Source organism: Lepus europaeus, unplaced genomic scaffold (assembly GCF_033115175.1).
Source record: "Lepus europaeus isolate LE1 unplaced genomic scaffold, mLepTim1.pri SCAFFOLD_80, whole genome shotgun sequence".
In the NCBI taxonomy this organism is placed as follows: Eukaryota; Metazoa; Chordata; class Mammalia; order Lagomorpha; family Leporidae; genus Lepus; species Lepus europaeus.
Genome location: NW_026909609.1, coordinates 857,390 through 874,320, shown reverse-complemented (window position 1 = coordinate 874,320; position 16,931 = coordinate 857,390). Strand labels below are relative to the sequence as shown.

At 40.1% G+C, this 16,931-nt stretch overlaps 1 pseudogene; it reads left to right on the top strand.

The window, feature by feature from the left end:
* LOC133755703 (ATP-dependent RNA helicase DHX8-like) overlaps positions 1–16,931 on the top strand; it is a 49,964-nt pseudogene that overhangs the window by 19,524 nt on the left and 13,509 nt on the right.

Genomic DNA, 16,931 nt, shown 5'->3' with positions numbered 1-16,931 from the left:
TCAGACAATCTTCCTTTGCTTTCCCAGGCCACAGCAGAGAGCTGGATTGGAAGTGGAGCAGTCAGGACTCTAACTGGCACCTACATGGGATGCTGGCACTGCAAGCAGTGACCCCACTATACCACAGTGCTGGCCCTGTTACCCTATTTTTAATTGGGTTGTTTATCATTTTGTTGTTGAGTTGTATGAGTCGTCATTCTGGAGGAGTGTTTTCTACACCTGAGACTGTTGTTCGTAATAACTAAAAGGTGGAAACACCCAGGATGTCCACCTGTGAGTGCTCCACACGACTCTTCCACAGGGAAGCAACTGCAGTTTCTTCTTCTCCCTCTAGATGGCAGAGTTCCCTCTGAAGCCCAGGCTGTGCAAAATGCTCATCATGTCTGTGTATCTGGGGTGCAATGAGGAAATGCTGACCATCGTGTCCATGCTGTCTGTGCAGAACGTCTTCTACCGCCCCAAGGTAGGGAGTTCAGGCCCACATTCAGATAGTGGGGCCATGGACTTGGGGGGAGTCATCCTGTTGCTATGGACACTTTTAACAGGGTGTGGAGGACTCCCTAAAACTGCAGGATGTTCAGTGAGTAAGTGTTAGGTGGAAAGTGATCTTCTGGCGACTGCTCTTCAGGATAAACAAGCCCTCAAAGATCAGAAGAAGGCCAAATCTCAGCAGACTGAAGGGGACCACCTCATTCTGCTGGCTGTGTACAACTCCTGGAAGAATAACAAATTCTCTATCCCCTGGTGCTATGAGAACTTTATCCAGGCTCGTTCCCTGCGCCAAGCTCAAGACATTCGCAAACAGATGTTAGGCATAATGGACAGGTAAGCCAGGAATCTGAGCAATTCCTGTGTTTGGGTTGAAGCTCCCTGAGTATCAGTTTGTCTCCATAAGTAACCATATGCACCTGTAGCTGCAGACACCTGTACTTGGCTGCTCATGTAACACTTTTGCTGAAGCTTTTCCATCCTGTTATAGTCCTTTTGTCCAGGCAGGGGTGCAGTGGAGTGTCACTTCAGAAAGTTCCTAAGGGGACCAGCATCATGGCACAGTGGATTAAGTGCCACCAGCATCATGGCATCCCCTGTGGGTGCCAGTTCAAGTGTTCGAGTCCTGGCTGCTCCACTTCAGGCTCCTGGGAGAGCAGCAGAAGATGGCCCAAGTGCTTGGGTCCCTACCACCCCTGCATGCCTCCCCCCTCCCCTCTCCCTCCCCTCCCCCTTCCCTCTCCCTCTCTTCCCCTCTCTCCCCTCCTCCTCCCCTCCCCTCAGTTGTAACAATTGTAGATGTGAAATTTTATACTTTTTTTAGTCATATGTACAGCCTTAGAAAAGAAAAATAAGTGTCAATTTGAGTAATGAAATGGTACAAAGCAATCTGGTATTCAAAGACACAAGCTGCCACAGTGTGCCCTCACCTTATTCTTAGAACCTGGTATTTCCTCAAGCCTCCATCTGTGGGATTTATGTGTGATGTCTTCACTTTGCATCTTTATTGTTCAAGCTGCTCCACAGCATTCCTCTCCTTTCTGTAGAATTTCCACTGCAAACTTCTCTCCAACACTCTCCTAGTAATACATTTCTTCTGCTTTCCTTCTGCTATTTTCCTCTGGTCAGAATCAGCACCTCTTTTCCCTATTCAACCATCTTTGAATCCCATGAAACATTTCCTTTTATATATATTTATTTTTCAGAAGAAAGTCTGCATTCAGTAATTTTAGGTGCTTATGACAATTCACAACCTGCATTCTTATGTACATGCTTTGAAGAAATTTTATCTGAATAAATGATCAGGGATCATTTAAAGTATTTATTAAGCAATGTATAGTAAAGTATGATGAAGAATCCAAAATAAATACAGTGAGAAGCCATAGGACAGAAAATGCTTTGCAAAATTGGTGAAAGTTAAAAAATTTTTTTTAAAAAGTGTGGGCAAAGACATGGTCAAATAAGTCACAGTAATGCTGATGTCCATAGCAAAGCAATCCACAAAAGACACATCACTGATTATTTTCTCCATAATTATGAGTGAAAAATGTACTTGTTTCTGAACCAAAACTGCAATTTATGAAATTTAAACATTTCACTACTCTACTAATATAGCCCTTGTAGAAATTATGTAAGCCTCTTTTTATTCCCTTAAAAAATCTAAAAAGAAATTCCTAAGCTACTAAATTTTCAATCTTGATAGCACATTCTGAGGAAAAACTAAGTTAAAATAAATAAAGAAAAAATTCCTATGTTAGTAGAGCCTTGAAGAAGAGAAGTATTTTGGGGAATGCCTGCTTTGCTCTGGAGAGTCACAGCTCCTTGTCCCTGAGAGACAGTGAGTAGCCATTGCTGATGCTTCTCTCTGAATAAACTCAGATACAGGAAGTTACACTCCCACAGGAGCAGAATTTAGTGTTATCCAATTTACCCCAGACATATTCTGTGTTTTGTTTTCTAAGACACTTGATAATCTCCATTCTATCCCCTGCTCATCTTCATAACAGACATCTCTTCTTCCCTGTTGAAGATTTATTTATTTATTTGAGAGTCAGAGTTACAGATAAAGGGAGAGACTGAGAGAGCGAGGTCTTCCATCTGCTCCCCAAATGGTCACAACAGCCAGAGCTGAGCTGTGACTCTCCATATCAAAGCATGCCAGAGCTGACCTGATCCAAAGCTAGGAATCAGGAGCTGCTTCTGGGTCTCCCATGTAGCTCAGGGGGCCAAGCACTTGGGCCATCCTCTGCTGCTTTCCCAGGCCATTATCAGAGAGCTGGATCAGAAATAGAGCAACCAGGACTGGAACTAGCAACCTTATGGGATGCCAATGCTGCAGGTGGGAGATTTAACCTACTAAGCCACAATTCCCTGACACTTCCTCTTCTTGCATGTGATTCTGTAGTTCCTGCTAACTTCCTGACGGAAGGATTCCTAAATCTAGAACTCAGAAATCATATCTTAGAGACAGCCCATCCCTTCCACTATGGGGCCAACTCTCCCAAACCTGGTAAGCAGAGGGCATTCCACCTGAAGCTGACTTGTCCATCATCTCAATCATTAATTCCATAAATTGTATACTCCAGGGTCCTCAAAACTCATGAAGGTGAAGGACACAAAGTGTTTTGGTTTTTGACTTCCATCTCCCAGATGTGGCCCTTCTTGTAGAATAAGAATTCAAGATCCTTCTCGTGCAACTCACTTTGAAGATTACCAGTGAAGATGCACGTCTGCCATGCTGCCAAGGTCCTCTGTCCAGTCCAACATCCACAGATGCTGTGTCTCTCCACAGCCCATGTGCCTGCCACTATTGCCTCAAGACAGATCTTCCCACACCATCCTTGTGGGCTCCAAGGCACTCTGCATAATCTAATGCACATGTTAACCACTTTTTAATTACCAGCTTGTAAACAATTGGATGATTACTGAAGATTTTCAAATTATCTATGCCATAATGCAGATTAATAGACATGCTTATCTTTGTAAATATATGTGTGCACGCATATGTAGATAGACATCTCTCTTTCTAGTTTGGGTGTGTTTTCATTTATGAGTAATTGTTTTGGTTCGTTCTCCCAGAACTATGTAGATTACAGATGTTGAAAGTAGACATTTTGGCTGGCACCGCAGCTCAATAGGCTAATCCTCCCCTGTGGTGCCGGCACCCCAGGTTCTAGTCCTGGTCAGGGCGCCAGATTCTGTCCCGGTTGCTCCTCTTTCAGTTCAGCTCTCTGCTGTGGCCCAGGAGTGCAGTGGAGGATAGCCCAAGTCCTTGGACCCTGCACCCCCATGGGAGACCAGGAGAAGCACCTGGCTCCTGGCTTCAGATTAGTGCGGTGCACCGGCTGCAGCGCACTGGCCGAGGTGGCCATTGAGGGGTGAACCAACGGAAAAAGGAAGACCTTTGTCTCTGTCTCTCTCTCTCTCGCTGTCCACTCTGCCAGTAAAAAAAAAAATTAAAATTAAAAGAAAGTAGACATTTTTACCTTGTCCCTGATCTTAAAAAATTTTTACTTCATATGGTTGATGGTAATTTTGATTTTTTTTTTCATATAGTGACATTTTTTGTGTTTATATAGTTTCCCTTTAGTACCAATTTGTTGAGTCTGTTTATCATGAAAGCATGTTGTGACAAATCTTTTATTCTGCATCAATTTAAAGGATCATATTTTTCCCTTCAGTCTGTTAATGTGGCATTATTGCAATGATTTATTTTCACCTGTTTAACTCAACTTGCTTAACAAGAATAAAGCTTTTGTGTAAAATCTTTTAAATAAACTGTTGTGTTTATTTTGGTATTATGTTGTGCAAATTTTTTGCATCAATATTCACAGGAGATATTGATTTTTGGTTTCCTTCTTCTAGTGGCTTTACCTGACTTTCTTTTCAGGGTGCTTCTTGTCTCATAAAATCAACTAGAAATTTTTCCTTGTCTTAATTTTCTGGAAATGTTTGATAATATTGCTATCAATTATTTTATAATTGTATTTACAATTCACCAACCAAGGTATTTGGTTTTTGACTTATTTTTATTCTAGGGTTTTATTATTAATTCATGACTAAGTAATATCTCCCATAATCTAATATCTGCTTACTATTTTCTCATTATACTTAACTGAAATTAGGCAGTGGAGGATGGCCCAAGTGCTTGGGCTCTACACCCACATGGGAGACCAGGAGGAAGCACCTGTCTCCTGGCTTCGGATCAGTGCAGCATGCTGGCCACAGCACACCAGCCATGACAGCCATCTGGGGGGGTGAACCAATGGAAAACAAAGACTTTTCTCTACGTCTCTCTCTCTCTCTCTAAATCTGCCTGTAAAAAAAAAAAAACTATACAGCTTTACAGTTACAAACTTCCTCCTCTCTCTCATATTCTCACTCTTATTTTTTATTGAGATATATTTTCAATTGACTTTATACACATATGATTAACTCTATATTAAGTAGAGTTCAACAAATAGTTTTAAGAAGAAAAAAATAAAATGAAATAAAAACTGTTCCTCAAGTCAAGACGAGGGCTGTTCAAGTCATTGCTTCTCAAAGTGTCAATTCCACTTCTACAGATTGCCTTTTAGCTACTCTAGTGGTCATCGCAGATCAGGGAGAATATATGGTATTTGACCTTTGGGACTGGCTTATTTCACTAAGTATGATGTTTTCCAGATTCATTCATTTGTTGCAAATGACCAGATTTCATTTTTTATCACTGTGTAGTATTCCATAATGACTAAAAGAAAATTAACACAATTTTGAGTATGCTGATGACTTTTAAATGTAAAAGTCAAGCAATATACTGATAGTTTGGTTCTAGGATGGGCTTTCATTAGGTTGCTAGTCATATACATAGATGGTCAGAACAAATTAATAAGGGTCAGTGTTGCGGCATAGCAGGTTAAGCCTCTGCCTGTGAGGCCAACCTTCCATATGAGTTCCAATTTATGTTCTAGCCACTCCATTTTTGCTACAGATATCTGCTAAGGTCCTGGGAAAGCAGAAAGAGATGGTCCAAGTACTTGGGCTTCCAGCACCCATATGAGGAGAACTGCAAGAAGCTCTTGGTTCCTGGCTTTGGCCTGGCCCAGCCCCAGCTATTGCAACCATCAAAGGAGTAAACCAGTAGGTGGAAGATCTCTTTGTCTCTCCCTCTCTGTAACTCTGCCTTTCAAATGAAAAAAGATAAAAAGAAATAAATTCAAAGACAAAATATGCCAGAGAAGTGTACCAGTTACAGTATAGATTATACTTTCATTGTCATGAGTAGAACTCAGTTACATGATGGTAACAATGTGACAAGTACATATAAGAAGTTTTTGTATACATTAAAAGAGAAAATAAGAAAAATTAAGGAATGTAAATAAAATAATTCTGTCAATAACCAGGAAAACTTTAAAACAAAGATGTTTGTATCTAGAGCTACACTTTCAAAAATTATATATATATATATATAATTTATATATCATTAGGAAAGGACAGCTCAGTATTCCATAGCAATCTAAATCCTGGTCATTACAGAATGGGGAGTGAACCACCAAACTAACTCACAGTATCTATTCTCCTGTGTCCCTCTCTACCAACTTCTGATATTAAGTAAACAATAAATAAATAAATATAATTCTAGGATTAAAATGAAATCAAGAGCTTGCCACTCACCCACATACTTGTCAGGGCGTGTACCAGTATTTAGACCAACAGAACATTTCAATAATTAATAAAATTGAATAAATAATTCTAAGTTCTATAAATATATATATAATTACATATATTTGTATATGTATCCATTACCTTGAAGAGAAAGAATGATTACCCTTGGTTAAGATGGATCTGAGACATTGTATACCTGATAGTTTCCTGGGCACCTATTGAATGTTGGGGGTAATGATGAACTCACAATGGAAACTTAAAATATCATGGCCACAGATTCACTGGGGTTGTGGAAAAAAAGAAATACTGGGCTCAATGAATTCAAAGAACAAAAAAAAAATAAACTAACTTTCCAAAATTAAAGTTAACTTCAAGTTTTATGGAATCAGCATTTAGAGAAAGTTGATGACCACTATTCCAAGATGATTCATAGATGTGGTGAGCATGAAAGTTGCTAAGACCAATTGCAGGATTTACAGAAAAGTTGATGATCTCACAATGAAAAAGCAAACTCACATGGCCACAGTGTCCCTAGACTAGAATCGAGGTCAAGGAGTTTACTAATGATACATACAGGTGACAGTAATAATTTAAAGGCAAAATGAAAAATAAAAATGTATGTATATGTTATTATGTATTGTAAAGTGATTATTCAGATAGCAATTGATAACTAGGTAGGAGCAGTAATGGATCCAAAAGTATATATAGGTGATGGTTAGAAAAAGTACTCCCCAAATAACACTTAAAGAAGAAAGCAAAACAATTACAGAAATTCAATATAGAAACTATACTGCTACTAATTTCAGTGGAAAGACATCTGATTTTCAGTCTAAAGTATGGACAATACACATGATATTCAACAGCAATATAAATTAAGAGACTTTAAAATCTGCATATTCATAGACTTTAAAAATATGTAGACCTGTGTGCAAATAGTAGTTACACTGCACAATCACCATACAGGGCAGTTTTGCATTTTGTTCACAGTACCAGGCACACAATAAATGTTCAATTACTGAGTCTACTTTATGAAACTAAGGCATGAAAAAGTAAAGAGTTGCTTTTTCTTTGTAAATTCATTTTAAAAATTAAAATACATACTGTTTTTATCTTCCAGAAAGGCAAAAATAAAAACATGTGATGGCACATATAAGGCAAATGGGTGCTGTTATGAAGCCTACCAGAGGGGGCCACCAAGGACAGTTGTGCAGCTTGTGCATTGAAAGATGCCATACCTGGAGTGAGAGGGAGGTGGGGGATAGGGGATACCTAGTCAGTGGATTGCTATTGCAAGCTGAAGCAGTCCTGGGAAGGATGTCTTTGGGTAATTTTCAGCCTAAGAGGGGCAGAACAGCTCTTTGCTGCATTGCTGTAATAGTAGAACTCTTAGATAGGAGTGTAAATTATGGCAACTTATTTCTGGACAATTTGAAAAGTCTAGCAACTTCAAAATCATTTAGAAGCAGTGATAAAATTTTTATACGTGCTTTTACATATGTAAGTGAAAAGATATGGACACAAACATTCCTGATGATAGCAATATTCGTAAGCTTATAGAATTCCCACTTTTTGAACAGCATATGCATAATTACTATATTATATAAAAGACTAAACAAGAATTACTGTGGGGGTAGATCTGTATAAGCAGACACATAGCCTCTATAAATGATATGAAGTTAAACAAAGTATAGAAGAGGCTATATTCTAATGATTGGAATTTTAAACAATGAAAAATCTTAAAAGGTATAAGACGTTGAATTTTAATGTTAGTACTGTCAACACTGTATATGCATAACCATGCACTTAAATATGTTACTCAAATATCAAAACGCAGTTCTATAGAAAATTTAAGGCATCACATATTTTACCATTAAATTTCATTCTAAACACAAATAATTGCTCCTTTAACAATGTACAAATATATTACTAACAGAGGTATCCAAATTACATTTTTTTCTGAGTTGAGTTTTCTTTACTTGGTCTTTTTTTTGCCCTATTCTACTTTGAATTCCTTCTCTACACTTCTCACAAATGAAAAATTTCTTACCAACTCCAATAGAATTGTGTTTCATAGCTGTCCAAGGAGGAAATGTATGTACTTTTGAAATAGTCTCCATGCCAAGAAGGGAATCCTCAGTTTTGAGAAAGTCAGATTTATTGAATTGAGGTCTTCTGGGAACTCATCTTTTTTTATTTATTTTTCCTCAAAAGTAACCCAGGGTTTAGATAAAGTGCAAGAGTATGATTTGTACTAGGAAGTTGTACCAATTAAGGAGAACATAGGCATGAAAGGGACAAGCTCTAGGTAGCACTTCTAACTTTAATATAAGAAAAAAAAATCTCCAACTGTATATATTTTGATCTCTAGTTGATCACTGGCTAAATATTATGATGCCTTTCCTAGCTCCAAAGTTTAGTCACAAAAACTCAAAGTCCATTACTGCAGCTTCCATTCAATTGTTTTAATACCCATCTACCTTTAACATACCCAAGTCCAAAACTGACTGATCCTTAATGAAATGTGTACACTGACAGAGCAAACACAACTAGCAGAATAAAATAATTTATTGTACACTGTGCACATGGCTTTCGTATGTAATGTATGTATCTTAAGGGAAGGTGTGGATTTAATCTTTTATATTGCAGTACACATGTAGTTGTATCATATAAAATGATACCTGTGATCAAGGAAAGCACACTTTGAAAAAAAAGATTTAGGCCGGCGCTGTGGCTTAACAGGCTAATCCTCCGCCTTGTAGTGCCAGCACACCGGGTTCTAGTCCCGGTTGGGGCGCCAGATTCTATCCCAATTGCCCCTCTTCCAGGCCAGCTCTCTGCTATGGCATGGGAAGGCAGTGGAGGATGGCCCAAGTCTTTGGGCCCTGCACCCGCATGGGAGACCAGGAGAAGCGCCTGGCTCCTGGCTTCAGATCAGCACGATGCGCCGGCTGCAGCGGCCATTGGAGGGTGAACCAACTGCAAAAAGGAAAACCTTTCTCTCTGTCTCTCTCTCACTATCCACTCTGCCTGTCAAAAAAAAAATTATTTTTATGTATTTGAAAGGCAGAGTTGAGAGAGAGAGAGACAGAGAGAGGGAAAGAGAGAGACAGAAATAAAGAGAGCACTTCCACTTGCTGATTCACTCCGAAATGGCTGCCTCCACCAGGGTTAGGCCAAGCTGAAGCCAGGGGACAGAGGCTTCATCTGGGTCTTCCTACTGTGAGTAATTATTAGGAGGCTGGATCTGAAGTGGAGTGTCTGTGACTCCACTGCAGGCAGTTGCTTATCCTGCTGCAACTCAGCGCTGGACCCAGAAAGGACACTTAAAAATCTACCTGAGGGGCCGGCACTGTGGTGTAGTGGGTAAAGGCACCGCTTGCAGTGCCCACATCCCATATGGGTGCTAGTTTGAGTACTGGGTGTTCCACATCTGATCCAGCTCTCTGCTGTGGCCTGGGAAAGCAGTGGAGAACTACCCCAGTCCTTGGGCCCCTAAACCCACGTGGGAGACCCAGAAGAAGCTCCTGGCTGCTGGCTCTCACTAAGCCTTCAAAATATAAACTACTCCACATCTCTGCATCAATGAAACCCTTTAAACAACCATGTTTTCTAAACATATTTTTGTATTTCCACTAATTTTCTAGAGTAACCATTGAACTAATTCTGACCTAACAACCCTGGAAGAGTTCATTTGCAAATCTTATTCTCAAAAGTGTTTATAAACAACCACTGTCCAAAGTTTCATTCACAAAACTGTGCTTATGTCATTTTGGTTTTTTTAATTGTTCATTCATTTTTGCAAAAGATAGATTTAATCTCTGTGTTGTTTACTCTTTCATCTCAGACCTTGAAAGGTAAATTTCAAAGGAAAGATCTGAGGGAGTCAGAAATTTAAATGCACCCAGAGGGGTTTCCTCTAATTCCAGCCGTCACCACCAGGTTCCTCCCCATCTACCCTAAGCTGAAAGGCAACTGACTTCAGAAAGGGACCGCGTAGACTTGGCCACACAGTACGGGGGCTGCGGGACTCGGCCTGGCCCTCTGAGGGTGCAGTGGCACCCCTGCATCCTGAGAAGGGTGGGATTCGGTGGGTACCCTGTTCTGTGCTCAGGGGGTAGGCTGCAGAACCAGGACATACTAATTTTCTGGGACCTCAGCGAGGCGGGCAGCAGGCATTCTATGAGCGCTATGGAGCACAGTCTGGTGGCACAGCTGTGAACCAAGCACTTTCCCTCTGTCACTTATAGGTGTTAGCTGTTGGCACCCAGGGGTCCCTGGCGGTCAAGGTGCAGCATTACGCCGCATTCGGGAGCAGGGTAGCTCAAAAAGACTGTACCTTGCAGGCACCCACATACCTATTATGGGCATTGGGAAGTAAGTTGCTGGGCAGGCAGGGCCTAAGTGCTCACTGGCACCCGCCGGCACCTCCCACCAGCGGCACTCCAGAATGAAATCATCCAGGCTTTCCCTCCCTCTCGCCTGGCAGTCACAATGCGCACTCGCAGGCAGCCCTCTGCCTGCTGAGAGTCCTAGTTTGAAGGTATAGTCTCTCCTCACGCGGCCCCGTATCTCTGCAGAGGGCCCAGGGAAATGTACACTATGGGAAGGCAGGTCTGTAGCTAGCCCTGTTGCAGTCACTTAGCAACGAAGAGATCCACCTTTGGAAACTGTTGGAGATTTAGCCAGGGTCCTGCTGTCTTCCTGCACCTGGCCTCCCTATACACCTTCACTAAGGAGCTACCAAACATCTGGCTCTACCACTAATGCACCATTTTTACATTTTCCTGACCCCCTGTTCACAACTGTAAATTCCACTGCTTTATTACAGTTTCTGTGAGAACAAAACACTTTCTAAGAAGATGATGGCAGAAAAAGAGACCTTGAGCTTAAACAAATGCCCAGAAAAGATGCCGATGAGGGGGGCCGGCACTATGGCATAATGGGAAAAGCTGCTGCCTGCAGTGCCGGCACTCCATATGCACTCTGGTTCGAGTGCCAGATGCTGTACTTCTGGTCACGCTCTCTGTTATGGCCTAAGAAGGCAGTAGAAGATGGCCCAAGTCCTTGGGCCCCTGTACCCAGGTGGGAGACTCAGAAGAAGCCCCCGGCTCTTGGCTTCGGAACACCCCAGCTCCGACCCTATGAGCATTTGAGGAGTGAACCAGCAGATGCCTTTCAAATAAAAGAATTAATCTTTAAGAAAAAAAAATGCCGATGAGGATCAAGCTGCTGGCACAATGGCTGCTCAAGTGCACCAGCCTCACTCGTGGTTTCTGAGGGCTTCAGTTTATGCCAGACTGAAAAACTCAATCATAAATGATCTTGAATTGGATGCATTTGCTCTGAGTCAAGACACATGAGTATTAGAAGTTGGCAACTCGGGAATCCCCAGAGCACGTGCAAACACATGGAGATTGAACAACATGCTCCTGAATGAACAATGGGTCATAGAAGAAATTAAAAGAGAAATCAAAAATTTTCTGGAAGTAAATTAGGATAACAACACAACATACCAAAACCTATGGGATACAACAAAAGCAGTGTTAAGAGGAAAGTTTATATCAATAGGTGCCTACATCAAGAAATTGGAGAGGCACCAAATAGATGAGCTTTCAAGTCATCTCAAGGATCTAGAAATTCTGCAGCAAACCAAACCGAAACCCAGTAGAAGAAGGGAAATAATTAAAATCAAAGAAGAAATCAACAGGATTGAATCCAAAAAAAACATTACAAAAAATCAGCCAAACGAGGAGCTGGTTTTTTGAAAAAATAAACAAAATTGACACCCCATTGGCCCAACTCACTAAAAAAAGAAGAGAAAAGACCCAAATCAATAGGATCAGAGATGAAAAAGGAAACATAACAACAGACACCACAGAAATAAAAAGAATCATCAGAAATTACTACAAGGACTTGTATGCCAGCAAACAGGGAAATCTATCAGAAATGGACAGATTCTTGGACACATACAACCTACCTAAATTGAGCCAGGAAGACATAGGAAACCTAAACAGACCCATAACTGACACAGAAATTGAAACAGTAATAAAGGCCCTCCCAACAAAGAAAAGCCCAGGACCAGATGGATTCACCGCTGAGTTCTACCAGACATTTAGAGAAGAACTAACTCCAATGCTTCTCAAACTATTCAGAGCAATCGAAAAAGAAGGAATTCTCCCAAATTCTTTCTATGAAGCCAGCATCACCTTAATTCCTAAGCCGGAAAAAGATGCAGCATTGAAAGAGAATTACAGACCAATATCCCTGATGAACATAGATGCAAAAATCCTCAATAAAATTCTGGCCAATAGAATGCAACAACACATCAGAAAGATCATCCACCCAGACCAAGTGGGATTTATCCCTGGTATGCAAGGATGGTTCAACGTCCGCAAAACAATCAACGTAATACACCACATTAACAGGCTGCAGAAGAAAAACCATATGATTCTCTCAATAGACGCAGAGAAAGCATTTGATAAAATACAACACCTTTTCATGATGAAAACTCTAAGCAAACTGGGTATGGAAGGAACATTCCTCAATACAATCAAAGCAATATATGAAAAACCCACGGCCAACATCCTATTGAATGGGGAAAAGTTGGAAGCATTTCCGCTGAGATCTGGTACCAGACAGGGATGCCCACTCTCACCACTGCTATTCAATATAGTTCTGGAAGTTTTAGCTAGAGCTATTAGGCAAGAAAAAGAAATTAAAGGGATACAAATCGGGAAGGAAGAAGTCAAACTATCCCTCTTTGCAGATGATATGATTCTTTATTTAGGGGACCCAAAGAACTCTACTAAGAGACTATTGGAACTCATCGAAGAGTTTGGCAAAGTAGCAGGATATAAAATCAATCCACAAAAATCAACAGCCTTTGTATACACAGGCAATGCCACGGCTGAGGAAGAACTTCTAAAATCAATCCCATTCACAATAGCCACAAAAACAATCAAATACCTTGGAATAAACTTAACCAAGGACGTTAAAGAACTCTATGATGAAAACTACAAAACCTTAAAGAAAGAAATAGAAGAGGATACCAAAAAATGGAGAAATCTTCCATGCTTATGGATTGGAAGAATCAATATCATCAAAATGTCTATTCTCCCAAAAGCAATTTATACATTCAATGCAATACAAATCAAGATACCGAAGACATTCTTCTCAGATCTGGAAAAAATGATACTGAAATTCATATGGAGACACAGAAGACATCGAATAGCCAAAGCTATCTAGTACAACAAAAACAAAGCCGGAGGCATCACAATACCTGATTTCAGGGCATACTACAGGGCAGTTATTATCAAAACAGCATGGTACTGGTACAGAAACAGATGGATAGACCAATGGAACAGAATAGAAACACCAGAAATCAATCCAAACATCTACAGCCAACTTATATTTGATCAAAAATCCAAAACTAATCCCTGGAATAAGGACAGTCTATTCAATAAATGGTGCTGGGAAAACTGGATTTCCATATGCAGAAGCTTGAAGCAAGACCCATACCTTTCACCTTACACAAAAATTCACTCAACGTGGATTAAAGACTTAAATCTACGGCCCGAAACCATCAAATTATTAGAGAGCATTGGAGAAACCCTGCAAGATATAGGTACAGGCAAAGACTTTTTGGAAAAGACCCCAGGAGCACAGGCAGTCAAAACCAAAATTAACATTTGGGATTGCATCAAATTGAGAAGTTTCTGTACTTCGAAAGAAACAGTCAGGAAAGTGAAGAGGCAACCGACAGAATGGGAGAAAATATTTGCAAACTATACTACAGATAAAGGGTTGATAACCAGAATATACAAAGAAATCAAGAAAATCCACAACAACAGAAGAAACAACCCACTGAAGAGATTGGCCAAGGACCTCAATAGACACTTTTCTTTTTTTTTTTTTTGTATGTATTTTTTTTATTAAACTTTTATTTAATGAATATAAATTTCCAAAGTATAGCTTGTGGGTTACAATGGCTTCCCCCCTCCCATAACTTCCCTCCCGCCCGCAACCCTCCCCCCTCCCGCTCCCTTTCCCCTTCCATTCATGTAAAGATTCATTTTCAATTCTCTTTGTATACAGAAGATCAATTTAGTATATATTAGGTAAAGGTTTCAACATTTTGCCCATATAGCAACATCGAGTGAAAAAACTACCATTGGATTACTAATTATAGCATTAAATAGCAATGTACAGCACATTAAAGACAGAGATCCTACATAATTTTTTTTTCAAAATAATTAATTTTCTATGCCATTTCCATTTTAACACCAGGTTGTTTTTTTTTTTTCATTTCCAATTCTCTTTATATACAGAAGATCACTTCAGTATATAATTAGCAAAGACCTCATCAGTCTGCGCCCACACAGAAACGCAAAGTATAAAAATACTGTTTCAGTACCAGTCATAGCATCACTTGGCTTTAGACGACACATTAGGGACAGATCCCGCATGGGGTGTAAGTACACAGTGACTCCTGTTGCTGACTTAACAATTTGACACTCCTGTTCATGGCGTCAGTAATCTCCCTAGGCTCTAGTCATGAGTTGCCAGGGCTATGGAAGCCTTTAGAGTTCGCTGACTTTGGTCTTATTCCGATAGGGTCATAGTCAAAGTGGAGGTTCTCTCCTCCCTTCGGAGAAGGGTATCTCCTTCTTTGATGGCCCCGTTCTTTCCACTGGGATCTCACTCACAGAGATCATTCATTTAGGTCTTTTTTTTTTTTCCCATGATATCTTGGCTTTCCATGCCTGCTATACTCTCATGGGCTCTTCAGCCAGATCTGAATGCCTTGAGGGCTGATTCTGAGGCCGGAGTGTTGTTTAGGACATCTGCCATCCTATGAGTCTGCTGTGTATCCCACTTCCCATGTTGGATCTTTCTCTCCCTTTTTGATTCTATCAGTTAGTATTAGCAGATACTTGTCTTGTTTGTGTGATCTCTTTGACTCTTAGACCTATCAGAGCTATCAATTGTGAGCTGAAATTGATCACTTGGACTAGTGCGATGGCATTGGTACATGCCATCTTGATGGAATTGTGTTGGAATCCCCTGCACATTTCTAACTCCACCATTTGCGGCCAGTCCGATTGAGCATGTTCCAAATTGTACTTTATCCTTTTTAGTATTTGTTGTTGTTTTTGTTGTTCTAGTACTATTGGTTGAACTCAGTAATTAACACACAATTATTCTCAGGTGTTTAAATTTTAACTGAAAAGTGATCCCTGTTAAATCTAAGAGTGGAAAAAGAGAGGGAGGAGATGAACAATTTGGAACATGCTCAATAGACACTTTTCAAAAGAAGAAATCCAAATGGCCAACAGGCACATGAAAAAATGTTCAAGATCACTAGCAATCAGAGAAATGCAAATCAAAACCACAATGAGGTTTCACCTCACCCCGGTGAGAATGGCTCACATCCAGAAATCTACCAACAATAGATGCTGGAGAGTATGTGGGGAAAAAGGGACACTAACCCACTGTTGGTGGGAATGCAAACTGGTTAAGCCATTATGGAAGTCAGTCTGGAGATTCCTCAGAAACCTGAACATAACCCTACCATACAACCCAGCCATCCCACTCCTTGGAATTTACCCAAAGGAAATTAACTTTTCTAATAAAAAAGCCATCTGCACATTAATGTTTATTGCAGCTCAATTCACAATAGCTAAAACCTGGAACCAACCCAAATGCCCATCAACAGTAGACTGGATAAAGAAATTATGGGACATGTACTCCACAGAATACTATACAGCAGTAAGGAACAATGAAACCCAGTCATTTGAAACAAGATGGAGGGATCTGGAAAACATCATGCTGAGTGAATTAAGCCAGTCCCAAAGAGACAAATATCATTTGTTTTCCCTGATCGGCGACAACTAACTGAGCACCAAAGGGGAAACCTGCTGAAATGAAATGGACACTATAAGAAACAATGACCTGATCAGCTTAGGTCTTGACTCTAGATATAGAATGTAATACTTTATCCTTATACTTTGCGTTTCTGTGTGGGCACAAACTGATGAGCTCTTTACTAATGATATACTGAAGTGATCTTCTGTATATAAAGAGAATTGGAAATGAAAAAAAAAATAACAACCTGGTATTGAAGGGGAAATGGTATAGAAAGTTAATTAATTTGAAAAAAAAATCATGTGGGTTCTCTGTCTTTAATGTGCTGTACATTGCTATTTGATGCTATAATTAGTAATCCAATGGTAGTTTTTTTCACTTTGTATTGCTATATGGGCAAAATGTTGAAAACTTTACCTAATATATACTAAGCTGATCTTCTGTATACAAAGAGAATTGAAAATGAATCCTTACATGAATGGAAGGGGAAAGGGAGCGGGAGAGGGGAGGGTTGCGGGCGGGAGGGAAGTTACGGGAGGGGGGAAGCCATTGTAACCCATAAGCTGTACTTTGGAAATTTATATTCATTAAATAAAAGTTAAAAAAAAAAGAAGTTGGCAACTCTAGGATGAATTCTGACCCCTTTCCTAGGTCGTCTTTGCCAAAAATGGCAATTATTCATGCACAATAGTGTGTGGAGGTCAGGCTAGGTTGTTATAAAGGATTATAGGCAAATGATTGAACTACATTTATTTATAAGCATCTTCCTAGTAACTCATGGTTTTTAGATCACACCAAAATTACTCTTAAGCTATTAACACAAAGAGAAAACATCCCTATTCCTTATTAATTCCAAAACTAGCCCCACTCAGCAAAGGGCCTAATAGTAAACAAGTTCTTAGCTTTGATGAACTTGAAAAATTTAACATGAGCTG